This window comes from Rousettus aegyptiacus, unplaced genomic scaffold (genome assembly GCF_014176215.1).
Source record: "Rousettus aegyptiacus isolate mRouAeg1 unplaced genomic scaffold, mRouAeg1.p scaffold_m13_p_18, whole genome shotgun sequence".
Taxonomy (NCBI): domain Eukaryota; kingdom Metazoa; phylum Chordata; class Mammalia; order Chiroptera; family Pteropodidae; genus Rousettus; species Rousettus aegyptiacus.
In genome coordinates, this window is record NW_023416293.1 from 7,021,658 (window position 1) to 7,046,775 (window position 25,118).

Consider the following 25,118-nt stretch of genomic DNA (forward strand, 5'->3'; position numbering starts at 1 on the left):
TATTCTGGAAAAACCACATGAAATAAACCATACACAAAAAGCAGAATAGATCATGTACAACCCTTTCCCTGTTTTTAAATCATTTTTTTTAGAACCGTCTAGTAGCTATAAAAGGTGACCAGAGAGTGTGTACTTTTTTTTTTTTTTTAAATGATTGCTAACTCATGATTATATATATGTATCAGATCAATTTTAGGCCTTTCCATTCATTCTTATTGATACTCAAGTGGTTCCTCAAATTAGTCAGTGAGAGCTTCTCTGAAGGCTTCCTCTGCCTCTTTGCCATGACCTCAGATTATTTTGACATATTTTCCACTCAGACCTGGAGTCAGTCAGTTTCCAAAGGAGGGAAATAAACTTTAGAGACCAGAATCAGAGCGCAGAGGTAGTCATTGTTGCTGGTTTGTTTCTGCTTCTGGAACTTTTCAGTGGACAGGTATTTACGTAATACATGCTTTTAAAAGAGACAAGTAAACATGGGTGTCTAAGTCAGTTGAGGCTGCTAGATCGAATACCATAGACTGGGTGGCGTAAGCAGCCCCATTAATTTCCCGCAGTTCTGGAGGCTAGAAGTCCAAGGTCAAGGCCCAGGCAGATTCTGTGTCTGGTGAGGGCTCACTTCCTGGCTTAGCCACCATCTTGCTATGTGTCCTCACATGGAAGAGAAAGAGATCATTTCTCTTCTGTGTTTTCTTATGAGGGCCCCACTCCCATGCCCTAATCACACCCCAAACCTCCACCTCCAAATATCATCCCTTTGGGGAATACGGCTTCAACATGTGAATTTGGCAGTGGAGGGCGGGGAGGTCATTGGGGGTGGGTGGGTGTTCAGTTCGTAACAATGAGAATATGTATGTTTTAGAAAAGATAAAAAATATATCTCTAATGTTATTTCTATTTCAAATATACAATTATGGTGTATGCATTTATTTGGTTTTATGCTTTTCTTCGCATGTCATATTAAAAGTCTTGGTGACATGCACATAATTACTTCTTCGATGTTGTCTGTACCACATACGTGCAATAATTTAAAAATAACAAAACTGATGTAAGGCTATTGAATGCAGCTCGTGATTCATTTGTGGTGACTTTTATGCTTAGGCTCTGTCTCCCTAGTGATAGACAGTATAAATACTACCTTTCAAAGACACTTGAAATAATTTTTCTTTGTGTGTTTATGTCAACAATTAGTTATGCGAATATTTTCTTTTTCTTCAGATTTTATTTTTAGAAATTGCTTGGCTTTTTATTTCTGAAATAATTATATTTTTTGATAACCTAAGAGTATCAAAGTAAATATACAGACATCAGTTTCAAGTTCTCTTTCTTTCTCCATAGTAACCATTTTAAAATAAATTTCGGTTTACCTTTCTATTGTTTTAATACTTAAGTAAGTTTATATTTGTATGCCCTATTTGAAAGCATTTCTATAAATTTAAAAATTAGAAGGATTCTCAAATGTAGTCATGGTCTGGTCCTATAGTTAGACAACTGTATGAGATAGAAGATTGCTTCATTTTGCACTATTATAGACTCATAGAACAGGATGACTTCTAAGCAGAGCAAGCAAGTATGACAAATTTTAAAGGAAACATATGCAAAATATAATAAAACTAGAATATCAACTCATATTTGTATGGTATCTTTCAGTTTATAAAACAATTACTCCATAAATTTATTAATTTGGTTTTCACAATAACCTATGACTTTACCTCCATTTTACAAATCAGAAATTGAGGCTTGCCAAGTCCCATAGCTCATTACTGACAGAGGTAAGAGAAGAATTTAGGTCGTTTGTCTCAACACTACATTATGACACTGCCTCTCAGATGATTTGCAAATACACATGGAACTCCTGCGGTTTAAGCTACGGGTCTCCAACCCCTGGGGCTGTGGACCAGTACCGGTCCGTGCCCGTTAGGACCCAGGCCACACAGTCGGAGGTGAGTGGCAGGCAAAGGAGCGAAGCTTCACCTGTATCTGCAGCCGCTCCCCAGCTCCAGCATCGCCACCTCAGCTCCACCTCAGATCCTCAGGCATTAGATGCTCATGGAAGCCCTGGTCCGTGGAGCCAAAAAGGCTGGGGAGCACTGTTTTAAGCCATGTCTTTTGTAGTTGTCCTAAGTTATTTCACGTAAGTTTTAGAAGTAGGAAATCCTCTGCAAATGTCTGTAGTTTTGAAATGTTTACTTCCTAATGTTCCCTGATTTTATAAGACCACAGAACAAATCCCTCCCCAGCTAAGCCTGACAAGGTATTAAAGCAGTTAAAACTTGTTGTTGTTAAAAGGGCGATTCGTTCATTTTATGATGGCGTCCATCAGCCGTTATTTTCTTGTTATAAACCATGCTTGAGAATTATACTCAGTTTAGATGGCCATTTATGACATTCTGAAAGCCAGATGTTGAAGATCATTGGTGTTATAATATGATTGAGTCAATCTTTTAGTAATTTAATAATCAGGTCCTAATTTAGAAAAATATTAGTAATAATTTTCTCATAAAAAAAACTTTACCTGTGTTTAGTTAACAGACTCGCAAGGGAATCCGCAGTAGCCAGCAGTGCTTCTGACTGTTCTTAGCAACAAGAAACCAGGACAGAGCAGGGCCTGAAACAGGAGCCTCCTGCGTATTCTCATCTGCGCTGAGGGACGTTGGCGCTGGAGACGAATGAGCCTGGAGACGTGAACTGCTGACCGCCAAGGGCAGTGCACTCCGCACCGCAGCGGAGGTGAGTGTCAGTGGAGGCCGGGTCGCAGGCGGAGCCAGGTAGCCTAGCGTTTCCTAAAAGGGTACATAGCAAGTTATAAAAAGTGAATACAATTACTGGAGCTAATTTACGATACTCTTTATTGTCTCACTTTTTTCATTTTTTTATTCTGGTTATTTCAAGACAACTGACCAATACTTTAAGAAAAAAAAAAAAAACCTATTTTGAAGAACAAGGAGGCACTGTTGAAATTGGATTTTTTCCCCTCCATTCTTAATTTCTGAAAAATGCCCTTGAGAATTTAACCTTTTTTGGAAAGTAGAGTTACATACAGAGATAGAGAAAATCTCTGGGAATTTATATGCACTCCCCTGGGCTTTAATTGAAAACACTTTCTTGGATGAATTTTTTTTTAAGTTAATTAATTTTTTTTTTATGGTAACATTGGTTAATGAAATCCAATAAGTTTCCACTATATACTCTAACCATAAGGCATATATATATATTAACACTGGATGTTCACCTCCCACAGTTAGATTTCTGTCACCACATATTTGTGGATGAATTCTTAAAAATAGGGGGACAATTAATTACAGGATGGATTATTTCCTAAGGTAATTTTAATTCACTCATTCATCAGGGACCACAGAATTGCTATTTAGTAAGTGCCCTGGATTCTGACAGGCTTGTTGGGAATGAAAGTCGCACCCTGGGATGGCCATCTAGCAGGCTGACACGGTACATGACAGTGGTCAGATTGGTATTATTATAAGAATAGCCATAAAGTAATTCATGACATTAAAGCACTGAATGGATTTTAGAAAACTATGGGAAATTGGAAGATGTTATGTAGGTATATATGAAGCCTGGAGGAGTCTAGTATAGAACATTTTTGAGGTGATGATATTTGAGTTGAGCAGTGAACAAGTGAAAACCTCGGGTAGTTGGAGAAGAACAGAGAACTTTCCATAAAGGAAGGCTGAGTGAGCAGAGGCCAGGAGAAAATAAACCCACTGATGGGCTCAGGAGGTGAGTTTGACTAGGGCACAAGGAAGAGAAGTATGATAGGAGAAGCTGACATCAATTGTTGATGCACCAAGAAGGACATGGCTTCCTCTGTGTGGTGTTCTTGTTAGGAATGTTTAAACCGGATTTAATCGCCTGAAAAATTCAAATCATAGAACACTCTGAAAAGCGACTGGTCTGGACCTTTAGAAATTTCAGTGTCACGAATGACAAAAAGGTTGGGAAATTGTTCCAGAGTAAAGGAGACTAAAGAGGCACAACAGTGCGTGGTCCTGGAAAGTAATCTAGAGAGGAAAAGTCAATAAGAAAAAAAAACAAGCTACAAAGAGCAGTATTGGTATAATTGGGAAAATTTGAAAACAGGCTGTGTATGAGATGTTGGCACTGGATACATGTTACATTTTCTGAATGGGATAAGTGGATTGGTATATAAGAGAATGAGTTCATTCTTAGAAGATGTATCTGATGTATTTAGGGGTAAAGTGTTACAGTATCGGCAAGTGATTCTTAAATGGTCACACACACACACACAAACACACACACAAATATTACAAGAGAAACGGACACAGCTAAAGCTTAACATTGAAGAATCCAGACAAAGGGCATATGGAAATTTCTTTTACTGTATTTGCAACTTTTCTGTAGATTCCGAAATTTTCAAAATAACAAGGAAGAGGAAAATCAATTTTCTGTTAACATTTAGACATTCGCTTTTTTTTTTAACTTCTTTTATTTACTTGATATTCATTGAACACCTGTTAGTAAAGGATCCCTGGCTCTGTAAGTCTGAGTTTGTGGTGATCACTTTTGTGGAAATATTTGCTCTATGAACATTCATTAACGCAGAGCAATCTCATTGTATTCCTGAAAATGACTGCTGTACATAACCACAGGCCAATTTTTCCCTTGAGTCATAGCCTCATGAACACAGTGGTTTTCTCAAACGGTCCTATCCCTTCCCAGAATTATAAAACATTTCACTTTTATTTTTAAGTGTTCACAAAATAGTGTAGTTTAATTTGTGATAAAATAAATAATTCACCGCATATTTGTTACATATGTATCATTGCCTATAACTGGACCAGGTGTAGCGTTGGCTTGCAAGAGACTTAAACAGTCACTGACGTGTGACTGCCCATTTGACTCCAGGAAATGTCAGACCGTAAATAAGATAAAAATTTTCATCTGCCTCAGGGATGATGGGAAGGGTGGTTTGAATTTTCTAATAACAGTGAGATTTGGAGAAAGATACTTTGGTGAATTGCACGGAGGCCAAAGATTTGTTTTTTTTCCAAGGAATTATGGCTTCTAGAAACTGCCAGCGATGGGCAAGTTTCCTGAGAAGGAGTTGCACTGAGTGCCTTTCCCCTTTAACGAATCTATCAGGAGAGTTTTAGTTGTACAAGTTCTTAGGTAACCTGCTCTCTGAGTCATTGTTTCAGAGGCTTTCCACCTACTGATGTGATCAATGCCAGCTCAGACAGCTAGAGGTCTTTTTTTCCTAGAGGAGTTGTAGGCGTGATTCACCCTCTCACATCCTGTCCCCATTGTGACTTGAGGGTGCATTTTTAGGAGGACCTGTCAGGTCGGTGCTAGGCTATAACCATGAAATAAAACCAAGCAATTGTTGTACAATCTGAAAGCTTGGCAGTGAATGCGCCACATGCCAAATAATAATTCCACCATTTTGTATGCAGACCATCAATTTATTTTATCTGCTTTTCGTTTTCACGAAGGAGAGTTAAAATTCATCTCACCGTTCAACAGGATCCAAATAATACAGCCACAGAATCATAGTAAAATTGGCATTATTGCCCATTATAATCATGGTTTACTTTACAATATAAATTTGACAACCAAAGAGGATTGATCAGAAAGTGGACGCGGAGTTTATTTCTTTGAAGTGTTCAGAAACCCGATCTTCCCTAAAACAGCACACAGAACAACACTAAACAAAAACTCTAAGACAGAAAAACACAATTGTGAGGCAAGTTTTCATAGATAGCCCGGGATTTCAGAAGCTGGCTCACAGGGGTATCAAGTGTTCTTTCTATTGACCGTAGAGCATGGGGGGCCAGACTTGGCCATGTTATGGAGTGCCCCAGAGCTAGAACGGTCATTAGTGCATCAAGTGTGTTTGAGATGGAGTATCACACACCAAAGAAGAGAATAGGCATGGAAAATTAGGAGAGGCAAGCTCTAATGATTTAGAAAAATGATTTTAGTCTATACAATTTTATAATTATTAGAGAATTTAATTTCAGAAGGAAGATGCTGGGGACTTCAGGTTGAATAGTTAAAATCGATTATGTCCAACTCACTTTTCATCCTTGTTGAAAATTTATACTGAATGTCTTATATGCACATATTTAAAAAGAAAGTCTAAAAAGTCAACTAAGTCTCCATTTCAATGTTAGATATAGATGTTAGAAAAAGAACAGCAAGTTAAATCCAAGGAGTATGAAATGAAGAAAATGGTAAGAGAAAAAATTAATAGAAGAAACACACAAGGGATTAATAAAGTCAAAGTTGTTAAATTAAAAAGATTAGTAAAATTGCTAGACCTTTAGCAAACATATGTAATGGTGAAAGGTTTGAAACTTCTCCGTTTACATCAGGAGCAAGGCTAAAATGCTGTTATCAGTACTTTATTCCCTAGTGTTCTAGACGTCCCAAGCAACACAGTAAGAAAAAGGAAAAATATTAATGTTAGCAAAGTAGGAAATAAAACTGACATAACTTGCAGAAGATATATCATGTATACAGAAAATTCAAGAGATCTTAAACATAATTAATATGAATTAATAAGAGACTTTAACAACTTCGCTGACTAAAGCCAGTGTACAAAAAAATGGTTGCATTTATGTATGTATATAGATGAGTAACAGTTAAACATTAAAATTTAAAAACAAGGTACTAGTTAAAGAAATATTCAAAATATTCACATACCTAATTTGAAAATTAAATACCTAACATTCTAAATATGTATAAGAACTCTATGTAGAAAACTTAAAGTATCATTTAGAGAAATTAAATAAACTCTCAAAAATTAGTAGGTTTTAAGACTCAGTCTTGCAAAGATGGCAGTGAAAAAAATTCATTAATGCCGTTCAATTAGAATTCCAGCAGATTTTTTGTTGTTTTGGGGGTTTGGTTTGTTAGCTTGTATGTGTGTGTGTGTGTGTGTGTGTGTGTGTGTAAATTGAAATGCAGTTTTCATTTCAAAATTGGGAGTCAATTACCTTACAAGTCTCAAAATATTTTTCTAGAACGCTGATAAACTTACGGAGTCCAAGCACTGTTCCCACAGTACTCCGTGGATAAGGACGACTTCTTTGCATTCCCAGGTCTCTGTGCCCCTAGGCTGCGGGTGTCTCGCTCTACTACCACCGCGCACTCTGCCTCTGCGCCAATGACTCCTCGACTCATAATTCTCTTCCAATTAACCAAGAATCCAGGCATCTGTTGTCAAGTGGTTTGGGGTTAAATTTATTTAGGTATGTGGTGGAAAACTGTGCTTATGCATGCTATGAAACTATAAAGTTAAAGTTAATGCTTAATATTTTAACTGAAATTTGTGTCTTTGGAGACTAAGCACTTTCATTCCACTCTCTTCATTAGTTGCTGCAACAGGAGAAGCATTTTTTTTAAAAAAAAATATGGCTGCTTACCTATGTTCAAAAAGCGGACCAAGACCTTACTGCTTTTCCTGGTACCTGTCTTCTCCCTAGGCGTCATAGAGCAAAGCCCAAAGAAAAATTCCACAGGTAAGAACCTGACGATTAATTTTTGAAAAAAACGATTATTTTGTCTTCTCATTTGGCCTGGCGCTCTGTCTGACATGTTACTGACTTTAGAGATCGAGTACATGTCAACGGCAGGCATCTACATGCATCCCTACAGTGCCGTCACGGATAATTTGGTAAGATGTGCGGATTCAGTTAAAAGGCTCGTGTCGAAGTAATGCGTACACTGATGGAAATGACAGTAAAGGTAACAAATAAAAAGCGCGGTCATAGATCAAATTTACTGAGCACTTAATCACTGCGCTGAGCACTGTCCACACTGTGTCATTTTAACTGCCTGGGAACAGGGACGCATTTACAGAGCAGAAAATGCAGGCTGCGCGCAGGCCCAGAGTCCCAGAGACGCGGCGTGGCGTGGGGTGAGGCGAGGCGGGAGTGGGGTGCGGGCTGGAGAAGCTCGCCCTGGAAGGTGGAACCCCGCCGGGAAGACCGCGGGGGTGCTGCATCTGCTTCCCAGTGTTGTTGACTAAGCAAGCTACCTGCGACAGAGTTGGGGCCAGGGTCCTTGCCAGCGCCGCCAGACGTGAGCGCATTACTTTAGGAAGAGCGTGACAGCAGAGAGCTGCCGTGGCGACGTGGGAAAAGAAAAGCCTACGCATCCCCTCACGGGGCGTTGGAACGAAAGAAGCAGCCGTCAAAAATATGTGAAGAACAAGAACCCCAGCAACGCAGAGACCGCGGCGCGGCCTCACGCTCAGGTCTGGCGGGTGCGCACAAGGAGCTGCTGGAGATTTTTTTTTTCAAGGCTGGTTGAAAACATTTCTTTCCATCTCAGAGTGTATTAGAAGCCCTGGGAGAGCTTTTAAAAAACTCATAAGCGAACGCCACACCCCTGCCAGTTGTGAGCGAATGCATCTAAGTGCACAGAGCAGGGCTCAGAAATGCATATTTTGAAAAATTCTCTGGTGTGATTCTAACGCTCACCCTGGCTGAGTCATTCACCTAAGGTGGTGTTGAGCTATCTCTTCGCTGACAGAAGACTCAGGTGTGATACGCAAGTTGAATAAGATTATGGGGTGAGTTAGGAGTGTCGACTTCCTGGATTAGAACTAGTTTGTTCAGATTTTAAAAGTTCTCCAACTTTTAAAAGTGTCAGAATTAAGGAGGTCAGGCTTTTAGGGAAGTTCTCGTTTCTGTAGCATTCTTTAAAAGGGAGATTCTAGAAAAGAACAAAAGTGACCTCACATGGCCAAACGTTAAATTACATTTTGGTGAAAATAAGATTTATTTGAAAAAGATGAGCAGTGAGAAAAGAATTGTTTGGAGCCCAGAATTTCAAATTCAAGATATTGGGACATGTGGTTTGAAAAGAGTATGTGAATACAATGAGATGTATCTTTTTATCTGAAATTGCCTGAAAAAAAATGGTGATGAGTTATTTCTATACCCAAACCTCAAGTGTGCTAGAGGTATATATCACGTTAGAAAGTCATTTCACTTTTAAGACAGTTTTCTTGTTGGAATCTGGACTGACCACCTTAGACACAACTTCCGATTGAAATGCACAAGGATTATACTTTCTGGGTTGACACTGAAAAGTAGTCACACATTTGTATTATAATGAGGATTATTCATTAATTTATTCAACAAATGTGGATTCAGCATTTATTTTTATGCCAGCATTGCTCTGGGCTTTGGGATTGCAGTGGTCAACTAGACAGAAAAGATCACTGCCCTCACGGGTGTGTGTGGGGTATCCGTGGAGAGGAGACTGTCCCCAAACAATACTCATATCATGCCCAGGAATAACAACACACACAGTGGTAATAAACACCATTGAGGGAATAAACTTGGAGGCGTGATAGAATCTGACGGTGTGCTGGCATTTTTAGATTGGATAGATTGAGATGACGTTTGGATTGAGATGTGAAAGAGAAAAGTTAGCCGTATGACAACTAAAGGAAAGCAATCCAGGAAGGAATGGAAGAACTGAGCGTGTTTACAGGGAGACAACATGCCTCAGAACTACTGCCCCCCACAACACACGCACGCACAGGGAGAGCTGGGCCAAATGGATCAGGATGAGGCAGGCAGGAACCGGATCTCATCCTTTGTACTCCACTGGACGTCACTGGGAAGCCATGAAGGTTTTCCAGCGGTGTGACCTGGAGCAATTTGATTGCATTGGCAAAAGGACATGTAAGGTCTGTGGGAATATTGACTGGAGATAGGTAAGAGGAAAAACGAGATCAGCTAGGAAGCTTCCGCAGCCGGCCAGGTGAGGGAAGATGCAGGTGTGGGCTAAGGTGGTAGAAAGGGAGATGTAGAGAAGTGTTGACTCAAGGTATTTGAGGGAAGTACAGACTGGTCTTCGATGTGAGGGATGAGAGGAGGCTGTCACGAGGATGGCTCCGTGGTATTTGTCTTGAATTACTGGGCGGAAGGAGATGCCATTTATCACAATAGCTAATGCCGAAGAAGTTGAGACGAGTCAGAAAGCGAGAGTTTTCCGCTTTGTTCTTGTTAGCTTCGAGAGGCATGTGGCATACACGTTAAGTGTCAGCAGTCAGCTGGCCATAGAGTTTAGAACTCAGAAAAGAATTAAGAACTAGGCTGTACGTTTAGCAGTCATTATCTAATCACGTGGTGTGATTTAAAGAACACGGTGATGAATGAGATTGTCTAGCAAGAGGTTAGAAGAACAAAAGCAACCTGAACTGAACTTTGGGGATTCAAACTTTTTGAGGCCGGGGGGATGCAATGAAGTCATCCGAGGAGAGATAAAGTGAAAAGCAGAAGAGTGTGATGTCGCAGCAAGAAAGCCTAAGAGTTTCAAGGAACGGCCGACTATGCCAAATGCTCTTGAGTATAAAGTAAGGTAAGAACTGAAAAATGTCTGCAGAATTCGGCAACAGAGAAGTTTTTGAGACCTTGACAAGTGCAATTTCAGTGGGAGAAAGCCAGCCAGCCATAGGCTGAAGAGCGATGGTGCAACATTATTAGGAAGAGATGTCGAGTAGAAACTTTCAAGAATTTTGCTGTATTGGGGAACAAAGAAAAAGGTGGCAGCTTGACATTTGTGAATTTATATTTTTTCCCCAAATAGGAGGTATAAAGGAATGTTTTCATAGGCAACGGATAGGCATCTCAAAGAGAAAAATATCAATAGAGAATTGGTGATGTAGGAATGAGATCCTTGGCAAAGCAAAAGGGAATGGCAAACAGAATGCACTCAGAGTGGCCACTTTTTATGAGGACCAGCCAGAAAGACAGAGAAATGGTGTAAGTGTGGGTCACATCCATCTTTAGCTAATTCCACTTGACCACCTTTAAAAACCTTGTATTTTTGAGTTATAAAATCACATTCTTTGCCAAAACTCCTTGACGCTTTCTCAAATTTCGGAAACAAATATTCACCTACTCGAGGTCTTATTTTGAAATCCATGACAGAACCTAGCAGAGTAATCTGCCCATAATAAGGACTCAAGAAATATATGTTGAATTTCATTAGACTTTCAAAAGGACCTGCCCTAAGTAAACATAACTCAGAAAACTGCACGTATTTGTTTAATTTCAGGGAACCCAGGAAGGCCTAATCGCTGCAAATAATTTTCACTTATCAAATCTAGATTAAATATCTACTTGTTATGTACAAGCCACTGTGCTAGGTACAGGGAAGGCAAAGAACACTAGCTTATAGCCCAGCCCAGTGCAGAGTCGGGCGTGCAAATCACTATCGCCTATTTTGTTGTCTTTATTTATTTTTGATAAATGATTCTCATCTACCTTGTGTTTAGTGTATTCCTCTCTGCGTCTTCCTCCCTCTTACTTTTTCCTTATTATTCTTACCATCGTTCACCTTGGAAACATGAGCGGGTCTGAAGAAGAGTTGGGGGAGGCATCAGAGAGGAAGGGGGGCTCACTGAAATTCGGTCTTCTCCAAACGTCTCCTTACTCCCTCCTGTGTTCTGGGGCTCTGCGAAGCCCACCGGGTTTCTGTTTCGCTATGGTGTGGGGAGCGTGTGCACATGCACGCATGTGTAAGTGTGTGTTTGTCCACACACGAGCCCACACAGGTGTGCAGTGCAGGTACTTCCTTTCTTTGTCTTCTGCTTGGTGTCTGTATTTTATTCTGTATGCTGTTCCTTCCGTGGCAAGGACAGCCTTTCCATGCATTTCCTTTCAGTTCCTCCTTCCTGGCTACTTATTTGCAACAGAGAAGGCGCCAGCGAGGCTCCTGCTGGCCGCCCCTCGCCGGACCCCCGCTGTTCCAGCAGGGGGCGCTCTTTGCCCAGAAGCTGAGATGCATCTCAGGAGCTCTCAGCACCGAACACGCGGTCTGGGATCTGCTGTGGTCTCCTCCAGCTTTCTAGTCTGATTTTAATGGCCCTTTGGGACTCTTCTGTATGTGTTTTCATCTAGAGTTATGAACTTTTACTAGATTTTATTGACGATGAGGTGTTCTTCCTATTTTTCTCCTTGTTATTTTTGGATAGTTTTTAAGGAGAGGGACAGAGAATATTACGCCCTTGTTTTGTTTTCCCAGAATTCCCTCAAAAGACTTAAAAAGTAGTTGCAATGGAAGCGAAGGAGAGAAAGATCGAATGCTAAAAAATTCTGTTTTGGGTAGAAAATTAGAGTTTAAGATTCCAGAGGTGAAGTTGTAGATATGTTTATAGGAGCAAAGGTAGAGTGGAGACGAAAAATACTGGAGATAAAGAGGTTAGAAAACCGTCCAGCTGGGGTCTTGATTCAATCATGCATGTGAGAAAGGAAGGGTAGTCACAGTGATTGGGGTGGAAGAGAAGGCTGTGAGTTATATGACAAATTCTCAGAGAACTGTGTTCATTAGAAGCTACGGCGCGGCGAAGGAGTAAAGATGCAGACATTCTGAGCAGTGTTTAAGGGAGAAGCTGCATCCCATGACTGTTTCAGAGGAATAAGATATGGCAGAGGTGGTAGGCAAGGGCGGGCTTGGGAACGACGATGACTGCGTCCGTCAGCAAGGCCGGATGAAACAGGAGGGCGGCAGATTGCTGGGGCGGGTCTGTGTGAGAAGAGAGGACTTCTGCTTCCCCATTAGTCAAATGAGCATCCATAGCATCTGGGTTTATGCCTCTCTAGGCATTTTTCATGGTACCCAGAAACTCTGCTAAAATCTTTGGGAAATTTCTGATTTCACTAAAATTTCCGCAGTTGTATTTTTGCTGCTTCGTAAGTAGTGATGGAGTAGAATGAAAAACTGTTAAAAACTGTTAAGACTGTTTCTTTCTTGTAAGCGAACCGATTGATAGATTGTAAAAAAATATTAATTCTTTTGTCGTTGGAAATACCGAGCAAGGCTCTGATGGCATTTTTGCTTGAGAAAGTGATGCTTTAGGTGGGGTGGGTGGGAGGAAGGCAGCCATGAACCTTTCAACACTATTAAGCCAGAGGAATTTTGAGTCTCGGGGAGTAAACAAGAGATCATTTAAGGGACATGTCAAACCAGCAGGGAGAAGAGCCTTAAAGAACATGATGGAAGGCAGGGGACTTAGGGATGGAGATGGATACTGAAGAGCATTTCCACAGTGGAGAAGTGGTGACAAACACCTAGAAACAGTCATGTCCTCCACTGAACCGGCGGGATTTCTTTTCTGTTCCATGCTTCCCCATCTGTTACCGCCAAGTTTCCATGAAAGATTCTTTGTTGTTCTCTTTGTGTGATTTATCATTTGGGGAAAGAAAAAAAAGGTACCTTTTAAAAGTGCTTCTAACAGACAGCTCTTTTTATTAAACAAATATATATTGTGCGAGTTCAAGGTCAGTGACAAGGCCTTGGCCAGCTCCACAAACCTGACCTGTGGACCACAAGTTCATGGCAGAGCTCCTGTCCACAGGGCCCCCTGGGGCCACCCTGAGGGCATGTGAGGGGACATCCACGGCGACCTGGTCTCTTTAGGATTAAGATTCCCCAAAACAGGAGGAAAATAAAAGACTATTATCCATGCCCCAAGCCTGAGTCCAGGAAGCCAAAAAGCGCTCTTTGAGAGGAGGACTTTTCCAGTTTGGGGCATGGGAATAAAAATTGTCACATGTGGGCTGCCAGTGCCAGCCACACTGGTGTAATTGCAGTCATCTCTCGGTCTTTTTTCCAGAGGACTTGATTTATAGTCTGGACAAAAGTAGTGAAAGAGGAGAGAGGTGAATGGGTTTGTAATTTTATTAGAATTGAGTATCTTTCAAGTCTTTAAAAATAAAACCTAAGCTCTCTCTCTCTATATGTATATGTAGATATAGCTAAGAGATAGCTATATAGCTATATAGATATATACTTTTTCTTTGACTGGTTTATCTTGTGCAATAAGGATAAGACAATATTTAAAATCCAATAACTTAATTTGTGGATATGATAGAAATCACAATTAAAGGTGAATTTAGCTCAACTAAAGCAAGAATTCTCCAAATTTTTGGTTTTAGAGCCGCTTTACACTCTTAAACATGATTAAAGACACCAAAGAAATTTTGCTTGTATATTGATATGTATAATGGTGGAAATTAAAACAGAATCATAAAAAATATTAATTCATTTAAAAACCAAAAATCCCATTGCATAATAATGTATTTTAATAAAATAACTATATTTTTCAAAAAAATTTTAGTAAGAAGAATGAGAGAGTTTTCCATGTTTGCAAAGCTCTTTAGTACCTGGCCTAGTAAAGATTAGCGGGTTTAACATATGTGCTCCAGCATTTTACCTTTTGTGATATTTTGCTCTATTTGAAGTTATAATGAAAAAAATTAAGCTTTACACATACATGCATAGTCGAAAAAAAGAGGAGTAGTTTATTATCTTTTATAAGTAATGGTAAATAGTCTCCTTTGATATTATACTTAAACTCAGTGGGTAGTAGTTTCTTAATGATTAATTGCAATGTGGAATCTGAAACTATCAATAAATTTTCCTTACAGTAAAATCTATCATGTTATTTAAATGTAGTTTTTGCCCACACATGATTTTGTACCATGATGTACTGAGCATTTTGAAAATATGTTAAATAGATTTTCTAAGTGCTCATGAATTTCAATATACAATATCAAAAATTTTATTAATATCACTACCCTATTTATCAGAAACGCCTGTCAAGGTAACGGAAGCTTTCACTTGAACTTAAATTGTGTTATTGGCAATAAATACTGTCAGTTGTTTTCCTTAAGTGACAAGTTCACTTTGTTCATTTTTGAGAAAATGTCTGCCGAATATTCAAGACTGAATTATGATATTTATCTGCCATGTCTTCTTTTCGGGAAAAGTGATGTTTCATGAAAATAGTAGCTAGTTCAGCTCACAACGTAATCGCACAAGCGTTTTCTGCACAACAGCCTGCGTACTTCGGTGTGCGAGAACGCCTTATGTGTGCTCCCCATTTAAAAAAGACGAGGACTCCAGGGTCCAGATTTAATAACATTAGTAATTCCTGCTGCTTCATCAAGGACATTCTGAAGCGAAAGGTGACGTGTTGGCAGGGAAGACAGTGATGACTGTCACCCAGTCTGGTGCCAATGTCTTGGTTCATTCTAAAGTGCCAGCGGTTTTAGCCCGTCATTTTCTTTTCTTTTCTTTTTTCTTTCTTTTTTTTTTTTTTGCGCATTCAGTGCAAATGTCACCACAGTGAAAGTGGCAAATCATGTCTTCTTATTAAAATGCCTCTGACCTTGCTGAGCCCCTGAAAAAAAATTTGGAGACCCTCAGGGGTCTGCAGACATTTTGAGAACTGCTCAGCTAAATTATTTAATGATATGTTTCAACATAATTTAGCGCACGCTAGATTTTCAGTATTCATTTCTATTTATGAACTCCTTGAAAATTAATAACTTTTGTATTTTTAATCTCAATTAAATACGTAGTTCATTGGACAAAATTACATTTTGACAATTAAAAAGTATCCGTGAGCAACTGAATCGGTTGACTATTATCCCTTTCCTGCTGATTCATTTCTTTGGAGACTGTAATTTATGGAGCAGCAGACAGGAGATGACATGGCCTTCGCGTTCCATCCTGGTGAACGAGAGTGGGATCAGGAAAAAAAAGGCCATTAATTTCATATGCTATTTAAAATTATAGCTCAATATCTATCACATTTTCTTCCATGATGTCTGACCTCTTATTCTTTTTGAAACTGCTTTTAATTATTCATGGAAATTGTTAAACCTCATTATCCAGTAAGATAGATTATTTTCATGCTGTGAGTCTCTTATCTTTCATAAGTAGAAACTTTATTTATTTATTTTTTTCCCTAAAGAGTCACTTGTGTTTCTCTTGGATTTGCCACAGGGCACGATTCTCCTGGGGTGATTGTGGTGACCTCTCGGCTCCCTTTGTCCGCCTTGCCTTCTCTCCCGGGAACTCCATTTGCTAGTCCTTCCTCTTCGAAGCTGAGTTTTTTCTCCTCACTTGTATTTGCAGAGCAAACTCCAACCTTTTTTCTTCTTTTCTGCTTGTAGAAAATGAGCACATGGACCCTTATCTGTTTTTCAATACTCACTGAAAAATCAATATGGGAGCTATTAAATATTAAAAATATCAGTTCTATGATTCCATCTTCCAAATTTCGTCACACCATCAGGGCTCTGCCACTTTCTCTTTAAGATAAAGCCAGCAGGTCTTCTCTTCCTTCCCATCCATTGTAGATTTTCATGATCAACTCTTCAACTTATATTTAATTATCTTCCTTTTTTTTTCATCTACGATGTATTGAATTGTGTCCCCCACCACCAAATTCATATGTTGATGCCCTAACCCCCAATGTCATGATACTTGGTCATGGGGTCTTTGGAAGGTAATGAGGTTTAGACGAGGTCACAGGTGGGGCCCTCATGATGGGACCAGTGCCTTTGTAGGAAGAGATGCCAGAGAGCTTGCTTTCCCTCACTCTCAGCATGTGAGGGCACAGCAAGAAGGTAGCCATCTGCAGTTCAGGGACTGTCCTCATCAGAACCTGATCATGCTGGCACCTTGGCCTCAAACTTCCAGCCTCCAGAATTGTCAGAAAATAGACGTCTATTGGCTAAGCCACCCAGTGGCTGGTGTTTGATATGGCAGCCTGAGCCTACGACACCATCCATCCGGAAAAATTCCTTTTCCAGATGGATTCAATTGCTTACTTTTCCCGCGTCCATACTTGATTGAACTGTTGAGGAAATCTTGAAATTTCCCAATGAATGGTGACAGAATTTATTCTGTTCATTTTAGCACTGTCTGGTGGTACAGTTCTCCTCACAGTCAGCGATGCACTTTAGCCAGCATGTGTGTAATTTCTAACTTAATAAAATTACCAAAATGTGGATCTTAAAATAGAAAGGTTTCAAGAGATGTCTCTGTGGGGAGTGATTGGAGTCCAGCACACATGCAGCACAACTGGCGGCTGCAGTAGTACTTACTGTAAAGGAGCATCTGCTCCTGGGTCTATTAACCTATGGAAACCATCGGTCCCTGAGTGCGCACAGGACGGGGAGAGAGGCAGAGGGCCGGCTGGCAGCCTTAGGGGGGTCGGGGCCCAGGGCTGGCGGGACTACCCCTGGAAGCCCCTCCCTCCAAGACACTGATGTCCAACATCTGTTTGCTAATATTGCTTTATCGCTCTGCTAGGCCATGTCCAGTTCATTCGATTTAATGTGGATACTGAACGTGAACTCTTTAGGGTAGCCGAAGACATTTCCTAATGAATATAAGAACCCGAGAAAGGGAAATGATGACAATGGATGCACCCGTGCTCTTTGAACCACTAGACCAAATAAATTGGACATGATATAAAAGCTTCTTGTTTTTGCCAGAGACTTCGTCTGGCTCCTTAGAGAGGAATTCAGTCATTTTCATTTTGGTCAGTTCTTCATCAGCTGTTTGAATTATCTGATGAAACAGATCCAGTGAATATCCTGACGCCTGGAATTTTTGTGAATAACTTAGGATACTTGTCTATGTTGTAATAGAAGAATTTAGAATATTTAGATTAAGCATATTTTCCTTGCTAAAATGCATATCCTATGTTACATATAATGAAGTGATGGTATCTTTTGAAAGTTGTTTTCTTTTTCACTTTCAAATTTCAGTAGAATACTACCGATGACAGCTCATCAACGGTGAAGCATTATTACCCATTTCCACTAAGATCAGTCACCCTTCTTAAAGTAGGTAATCCTGTTTTAAAAGTAAAATATAATCATCTAGTTTTTAAATTTTATTCTAATTTAAATAATAACCATAATAATGAAAACTAGTTCTTATTATCAGCTGAAGTTCTAAGTGCTTTACCTATGATGATTGATCTAATTTTCACCAAACAAAACCAGAACAAAACAAAACACCTCGATGAGATAGATGCAATTAATATCTCTGCTTTATAGATAGGAAAACTGAGGTCTGGAGGAGTTTAGAACTCGCCCAGGACCGCAGAGCTGTTGGGCAGCAAAGCTGAGGTTCGAACCAACGCCCCAGGGTCTACCATTGTGGACTCCGCCTCTCCAAAATTCACAGTGCCAGTTAGGATCATTTAGTGTTGCTAATCAACTATGTGGTAATTTGCAGGAAAATTTGAAAAAGTATCCAATATCAGTACTAAAAAGAGCCATTAGCATTGAAATCCAGTGATATTTAACCCTGTTGATCACGCTCAGTGAATGTCGCGAATGTACATGCTCTTAGGGTTTTTGAGGCTGCAAGGGATGGTGATGTGTTTGGTTATGGCATATAATGGGGCTTTTGATTAAGAAAGAGCAGGGCAGAGCTGGAAGAGCTGTGGCCTCAGGCTCCACATTCAAGGTAGACCTGTGATTCTGCAGTCACGCCTTAGGGAGAGGCGGACCTTGGTTCAGCATTCATCATTGCTGGTAGTAACCTAGCTCTCTTGAGTTGCCTCCGGAAAAATGGCTTCACCATTTTCTCCTATTGAGTTTTTGCCTTTTTTTTTTTTTCTTTGCCCCAGTCCATCTCTGTTTCAAATGCATTTATTTCAACTGCTGGAAACTGACCCTAACTTGGCACGTTTCACATGCAAACTCCCCAAGAGAGAGTATTTGTTTTGGTTGAATTGTCACCACCCAGTACGAGGGCATTTCTTATGGACAGTCACCTATGGATGGCTGCCTTCCGGTACAACACCCACCCCTGCTCCAAACAGCCATGCCCAAGATTGACAGCAGATGAAATGCTGAGGCCGAGTTCCTCAGAAGAGAACTAAGGGCAGGTACACTTTGAGAATATTCTGTCCAAATCATATATCCATGTATTTTCCCTTAAATTATGTAAATACCAGTCAGTCTAAAACCTTTCCTCAATTAAGTTTGAGTCCACAAAGTTCTTATTTAAAATTAATAAAAGTAGTGTTTTCTCAAAACACAATTAAGATGAAAATTATTAGCTAAGTATTAGATTTGAAGCAATATCATAGAATATAAATTTAAATACACATACCCAACTTCCTAATCCTTACTCTTCTTTTCAGGCAGAAATTTAAGAATTGAGAGCAGATGTGTCTTTCATTGAGGAACTAGAAGGTTGATATGAAAGTAAATTCCTTTAAATAGCACTTCAGTTATTCCATTGGTATTGATTTCTCTTTATTTGGCTGTTAATAAAAAAAAAGCAATTACTGTGTGATTTCTAGGGCATATGTGCCTTTCAAACTTTAAGGATTATTGGCACTAGTAATAAGATATTAAACTAAAAGGATTTGGTCCTGTAGCTAGGTCTGTGTCCCCCTGTGTGTATGATTGCCGTGACTCGGTCATGGCTGCCCTGATGGATTACTCACCTGAGCCTCCCATGCTATTGGGAATTTTTTATCCCTTGTTCTCATGATGGTTTAATATGGCAAACCTCTGCCCCGATCCTCATAGAGTAAGGGAAATGATCTGTTGCAGAAAGGGAAGAAACTAAAATGGGAATAAAAATAAATTGTGGTGAGCTGAGCTTTCTCAGAAAACAGAGATACCCATGTCAGGATAGTTTTAACAATTTTGTTCCAATTTAATCTGTTGGCGAAATGACAAGTTTTCTTTGTTGGTTTATTTCCTCTTTGATCATTACTTAAGAGTTAAAATTCAAGCTCACTATGCCACTTTTTTGATTACAAAAAAATTTATTTAATACTCATCATTTAAACAAATGTCTCCAGCACATTGTAGTTTATGTAAATGCAAAACTCTGTTGTGTGGTCTTTTCCCCCTGAAGATCTCTGGGAATGTGTTGTGAATTGTCTATTACAGTCAAATCTGGTTGAACTTTGGTTCCAAACAGCTTAGAGAGTGCTCTGTGCTACTCATTAGTGGAAATGTTTTTAAGCCCATGGTGGCAGCTAAAGAAGAGGCTCATAAAATATTTATTAAAAAATAAAATACTGGATTAGAATGGGGGAGCTGGGCAGTAAATTGCACCACAGCCCTAGGTGAGTCACTTAACTCCTCAACCCTCAATTTCTTCACTGGCAAAAGGGTTATGCTAGTATTTGTCCTCAGAAGAGATTGTGAGTTTGAAACATTAATACCAGCTGTTTGATTTATGGTGTCATTTCTAGGTCATTTGAAAAACTATTTTTTTTTATTAGATAAACATGATTCCCTAAGAAAGAGAAACTCTATCAGCTAAATAGTGTGTTGCTGGGAAAGAAATAGTTCGATAATACAGTTAACATGTAGGTAATTCATCTTTAATTTCGCACAATGCCATATAATACGCACAGACAGAGGGCCTGATGGCACCCAGTGTATTGGGGGTTTGGTTTCAGGTGTCCTAAGGGTTTTGTGTAGTTTCCTCAGGGGGCCCAGTGTTGTGATGGGGGAAGGAGGCAAGTTGGCACAATTTGATGTTCCCCTCCTGTTTCCATACAAGAAGTTCACCTTTCTTTGTTACAAGTTTTTGGTGTGTCTCCAAATGACTTCCAAGTATTTTGCCAAAAACATGTTCAAAGATAATACATCATATTCAACATCCTCATTTGCAGATAAAATAGCTGATCTCCAAATCCATCTCTGAGTCATGCTAGTCTGTGATTTTAATTGACAAAGAAGTTATAAAAACAAAAACAAAACAAAACAAAAAACAACTGTTCGGATCTTAGCTGTGTTAGTCAACCTTGGCTGCACATTGGACTCACCTTGAGAAATTTGAAAATCTTGATGCCCAGGTGGATCCCCAAACCAATTATTTCATGTCTCCACAGGTAATTCCGACATGCAGCCAAAGCTGGAAACCAGTGGCTTGGCGGGAGGGAGAGGTGACTTTGACTTAAGTTGGTAGGGAATTGTTTATGGAGAAAGCAGGCTCTGAGTAAGACTTGACAGATGGGCTGAATTTTGATGGAAAAAAAAAATGGAAGCATTTTAGGTGATATAATAACATTTGTTTCAGAGAATAGAGAGAGGCAAAAGAACGAGAGAGAGGGAGAGGGGAGGAGAGAGAGTCAGAAGGGCAGCATGGCATTAAGAATCAGAAATAGCTTCATATGTCAAATTATGGTAAATTCTATCTTTTACTACCTGCGAAAATGCGTCCAAGTTACTTAATCTTTAAATCTTTGCTTCTTCGTTTTCAAAACAGAAAATAAAAGGGCCCACTGATGAGGTTTAGTAATGGCTCAAGGAGGGAATTCATACAAAATTCTTCACTTCTGTCACTATCCAGCCACAGAAAGCTCTCGATATTTGTTGACTGAGACCGTCACCATTATTACCGGCAGGTTTCGTCTCTCCCGTTAGGTAGTGCGAAGTTTCCATTCCATGTTATCCGATTCATAATTACAGATGTGCGATGCACTCTTGCTGAATAGATGAATGCGTATTTCTCTTGTGTTTACTCTGATACTTATCCGGATACTCTAAACCTCTAGGGAGCGTCTGAAAATGCATAGAAGTGTAGGGTATCATAACGAAGGCCGCCGAGGGCTGCTGGTGTGTGGTGCCCAAATCCCAGGAGTGCTGAACATACTGTAACGTGTGGGACACTGTGTACGGTGAACAGTGGTTTCTTCCTCAATGTCAAAAGGGTTGCCATTGAAAACACTGGCCGAAACACTGCTAAGTAGATGGTAGCTACTGTCTAATGCGACTATTGAAGTGGCTGAGGGATTTCGCAGCTGAGAACAAGCATGACATGGCCCTACTGACGGGGAAGGAACAGGTCTGAAGTAGTGTTGAAGTTTCCTTTAAAATGTAAATGACATGGTTCGATCAAACATTGGAAAAGACTGTTCTACAGATTTTAAAATAATCGGCTAATTATTTAGATTCGTAGCCCCTTGACAGTTGCATAAAGAGGCTGTCAACACATTTTCGATGCCCTCGAGATGGTGATCTGTCCTCAAGAAGTATTTTCCTAAAATAGTTTTGATTCTGTCCAAAATGCAATTATTTAATATATTTTAATATAACAAACTTGAATCGAATCAATCTTAGCTGCTCAACAAAATGAGATTTTTTTTTTTCAGTCTGACGCAAAGGATGATAAAGATACAGACATGGTTCCCACATCTATTAAAGGAACGATAACCACGAAGGATATTTACTTTTATATCTCAGTCCTTGTCCTTCCCTCAAAACATCAGAAATTACACCCGTTGAGAAAATGTCCGCTTATTATTTGTCATCGTGAACATAATGACCGACATAATGCTTAGTCAGTAGTTTTGAACAGGTGCATGAGTATAGTTTTTAAGTTTCTGCAACAAAATTTAAATAAATGATTATCAGTGGGATGTCATATGGAAATTAACCACAAGGTGGAACCAGAGGATTTAAAGTCAGTGCATTTAGCTTACCTATGACAAAAAATGAGGCGATTTTTTAAAAAATTATACTTATATGTATATGACTTAATAAAAACATGGATAAATTTTAAATTTCAAATATGTTCTGGGTACTAGTTTTCCTTAAATGTGAGAACACACTCACTAAGCATTAAAAACAAAACAAAACAAAACAAAAAATGGAACGAGTTGGAGATGGAGGGCCAAAGAAGGGACGTGAAAGAATATTCCACAGGCTGATGAAAATGTTACCTAGCTCCAAAGCATGCAAAATCCATATGTATATCTACAGATATGCACATACATACACATTCACTTATTATATATTCATGTATTATATAAATATTTCATACACATTTTATATTATATAATATACAATTATAATTTTGGATTATAAAACATGTTTAAAATTACATATATAATAAATACATAATTCCATCCCTCCATCTACCCACCTATCCAAGTAGGGCATTTTCTTCAAAGGAAGCAGGCTGGGGTCTTTGGTGCCTTCGTGTTTTTTTCTGGAATGACTCCCTGTGTCCAGTTTCTTTGTCCACTTCACTCAGAAACCTCTTCCCCTGGTGAAGTTCTTCCTGAAATCTCTCCCCGGTAAAACCTGTTACTTGCTTTATTGTTTCTGTTACATTGTTTTCTTAGGAAGGCATACTTCATTTTACTCTACTCTACTGTTCTTCACAGATGTTGTATTTTTTACATACTGAAGGCAAGATCCTCCACCAGCAAAAAGATTATTCCTCTCTTTAGTGAGATGCTCACTTTATTATGATGGTCTGGATTTGGACCTGCAATATCCCTGACGCATACCTGTAATTTAATATAATATCTTTACCTTTCAAGCACATTTATTTACTTTCCTATCTGCCATATTGTATGTAATGGTGACTCGTTTGAGAAAAGAGCCGTATCTTATTTGGTTTCGACTCCTACAGCCTGGCATTTAATAGGAACCTGAGAAATGCTTTGGGAATGAATGTCAGGCATTTTCTGTCAAGAGAACGCTATGAAAAATAAAAGCACATGACAGGAAATGTACTAAAAATCACGAAGCCAGATGTCAATATCTTCTGGCTAATATTGATATTAATCACGTTTAATCAATCACTGTGATCACAAATTTATAAATTCACCATTTTATTAATGTTATTATATGAAAATTATCATTAAGTTACTCTTCTTCCTATTTCTTGAGGTGCAAGGTGGAAGAAACTAATCTTAGTAGATAATGAAGATTAGCTAGAGAACCATTATCTTAGTCATTCTGCACTTCGATTTGCACTGCAAACTCTCCCACTTTCCCATTCACTGCACCTATAAACCAGACCAATTAAAGCTGGACTCAGCGTTGATCCTTCCATATGCTGACTGGCACGCTTTCATCAGTGAGCAGTTTAGATTTCTAATTTTTTTTAAACCCCCTGTTTACAAACCTTCTGCTTATTTTCAAATAATGCAGCAATGCTAAAATCCCGAGCCAATAAGACTTAATTTCCAAGAACCAAATGCTCATCTAAATAAAGATACAGTATCTTGGAAATATGTGGATTAATGAATGCCATTGTGAGTACTCTGGTTTCTTTGAAGGAAAGTGTTCAAAATAATTATGTTTGCATTTCGTATGTTCAATGGCAGTACCAGAACCATAACAAAGTATTTTAATTTCCATTTTAAAGGTGGAAAATGGAGTTTCTGCTACATATCAATACACTAAAGATACACACACACACACACACGTACACACACACACACAGTTCTCTATTTCCACTACTTAAGATCTTTGGTGACTTGAGATTAATCGTGAGAGTGAAGGTGGGTGAGGTTAAGTCCATCTGGGCCAGCACAGCGGTCCCCCAGGATGTCCCCTGGGGAAGCTGAGACGTGGCATGGAATCTACATTCTAGAGCTCTAACCCTGACTTTTTAAAAAAAGATTTTTATCTCGTTTTCTCTGATCTTTTTTTTTTAAAAGTAATCGTGAACTATTTGGCATAGAAAATCTAGAATAGACAGAAACCTTCTCCATCTTAAGGAGCCATCCTTGTCCTTCCCGCTTCTACAGACAAAACTCCTTTTTATTTCTCAGAACCTCTTATGTAAATTTTGTACACAATTTTTGTTTTAAATAGCAGAATCTTAAATCTATGCATGTAAACCTCCCCCCAGACATAAATAACTTCGGGCACCACATATTCCACAATTTCAATGTATTCTTTCCAGAAACAAACAAGCATGTTCTCCCCTTCTCACATCTCTTCCCAGTCCCATCTGGGAGCAGACACCCCTATTTTAGTTGTTTCTTCCCTGCTTGATGTAATCCTTTAGAATCTTTTTTTCTGTGCATGAGTCATGTGTCACTTGGATAAACTGTTTTCACAAACCTTCAATCCTACTGTTTTTTTTCTTTTATTAGCAAGATGTTTTAGTTATCTTACTCCTAGAACAGAGCACAAATTGGTGATTTATAAAGGTGTCCTCTCTTTCATTCCATACTATTGTTCTCTCTGCCTATACCATTGGCTGGTTTTCTGATTAATACAATGTTAGGCACCCAGGGGCCACTTATTGAATACTTGATTAATGAATGAATGCACCAATGGCCAAGTTGTTGAATTAAAGATTTTAAGAAGAGAGTGATTGCTACAAATACGTGTTTTGACTCCTTATTTTGCTTATGGAAGTCTCAAAGACAAGGGTTCCTTAATATATTTATTTCATATTTACTCAGTACCTAGCAGAGTTTCTTACCCACAGTATGCGTCTTCATGCTGTCTTTACAATTTCCGGTTCTGTAAATAGAAAGTCTGTGTTTGAATTATGGTTCTACCATTTATTAGCTCCATTAA

General features: G+C 39.1%; 1 long non-coding RNA gene across 1 annotated transcript in view; it reads left to right on the forward strand.

Moving 5' to 3' along the window:
* The window catches only part of LOC107498963, a 120,392-nt gene that overhangs the window by 90,237 nt on the left and 5,037 nt on the right, over nt 1-25,118 (forward strand). Inside the window, exons 2-4 of the long non-coding RNA XR_001594166.2 lie at nt 2,526-2,730; nt 7,005-7,232; nt 7,357-7,502. This is a non-coding gene — a long non-coding RNA (uncharacterized LOC107498963). The remainder of the gene's footprint in view (nt 1-2,525; nt 2,731-7,004; nt 7,233-7,356; nt 7,503-25,118) is intronic.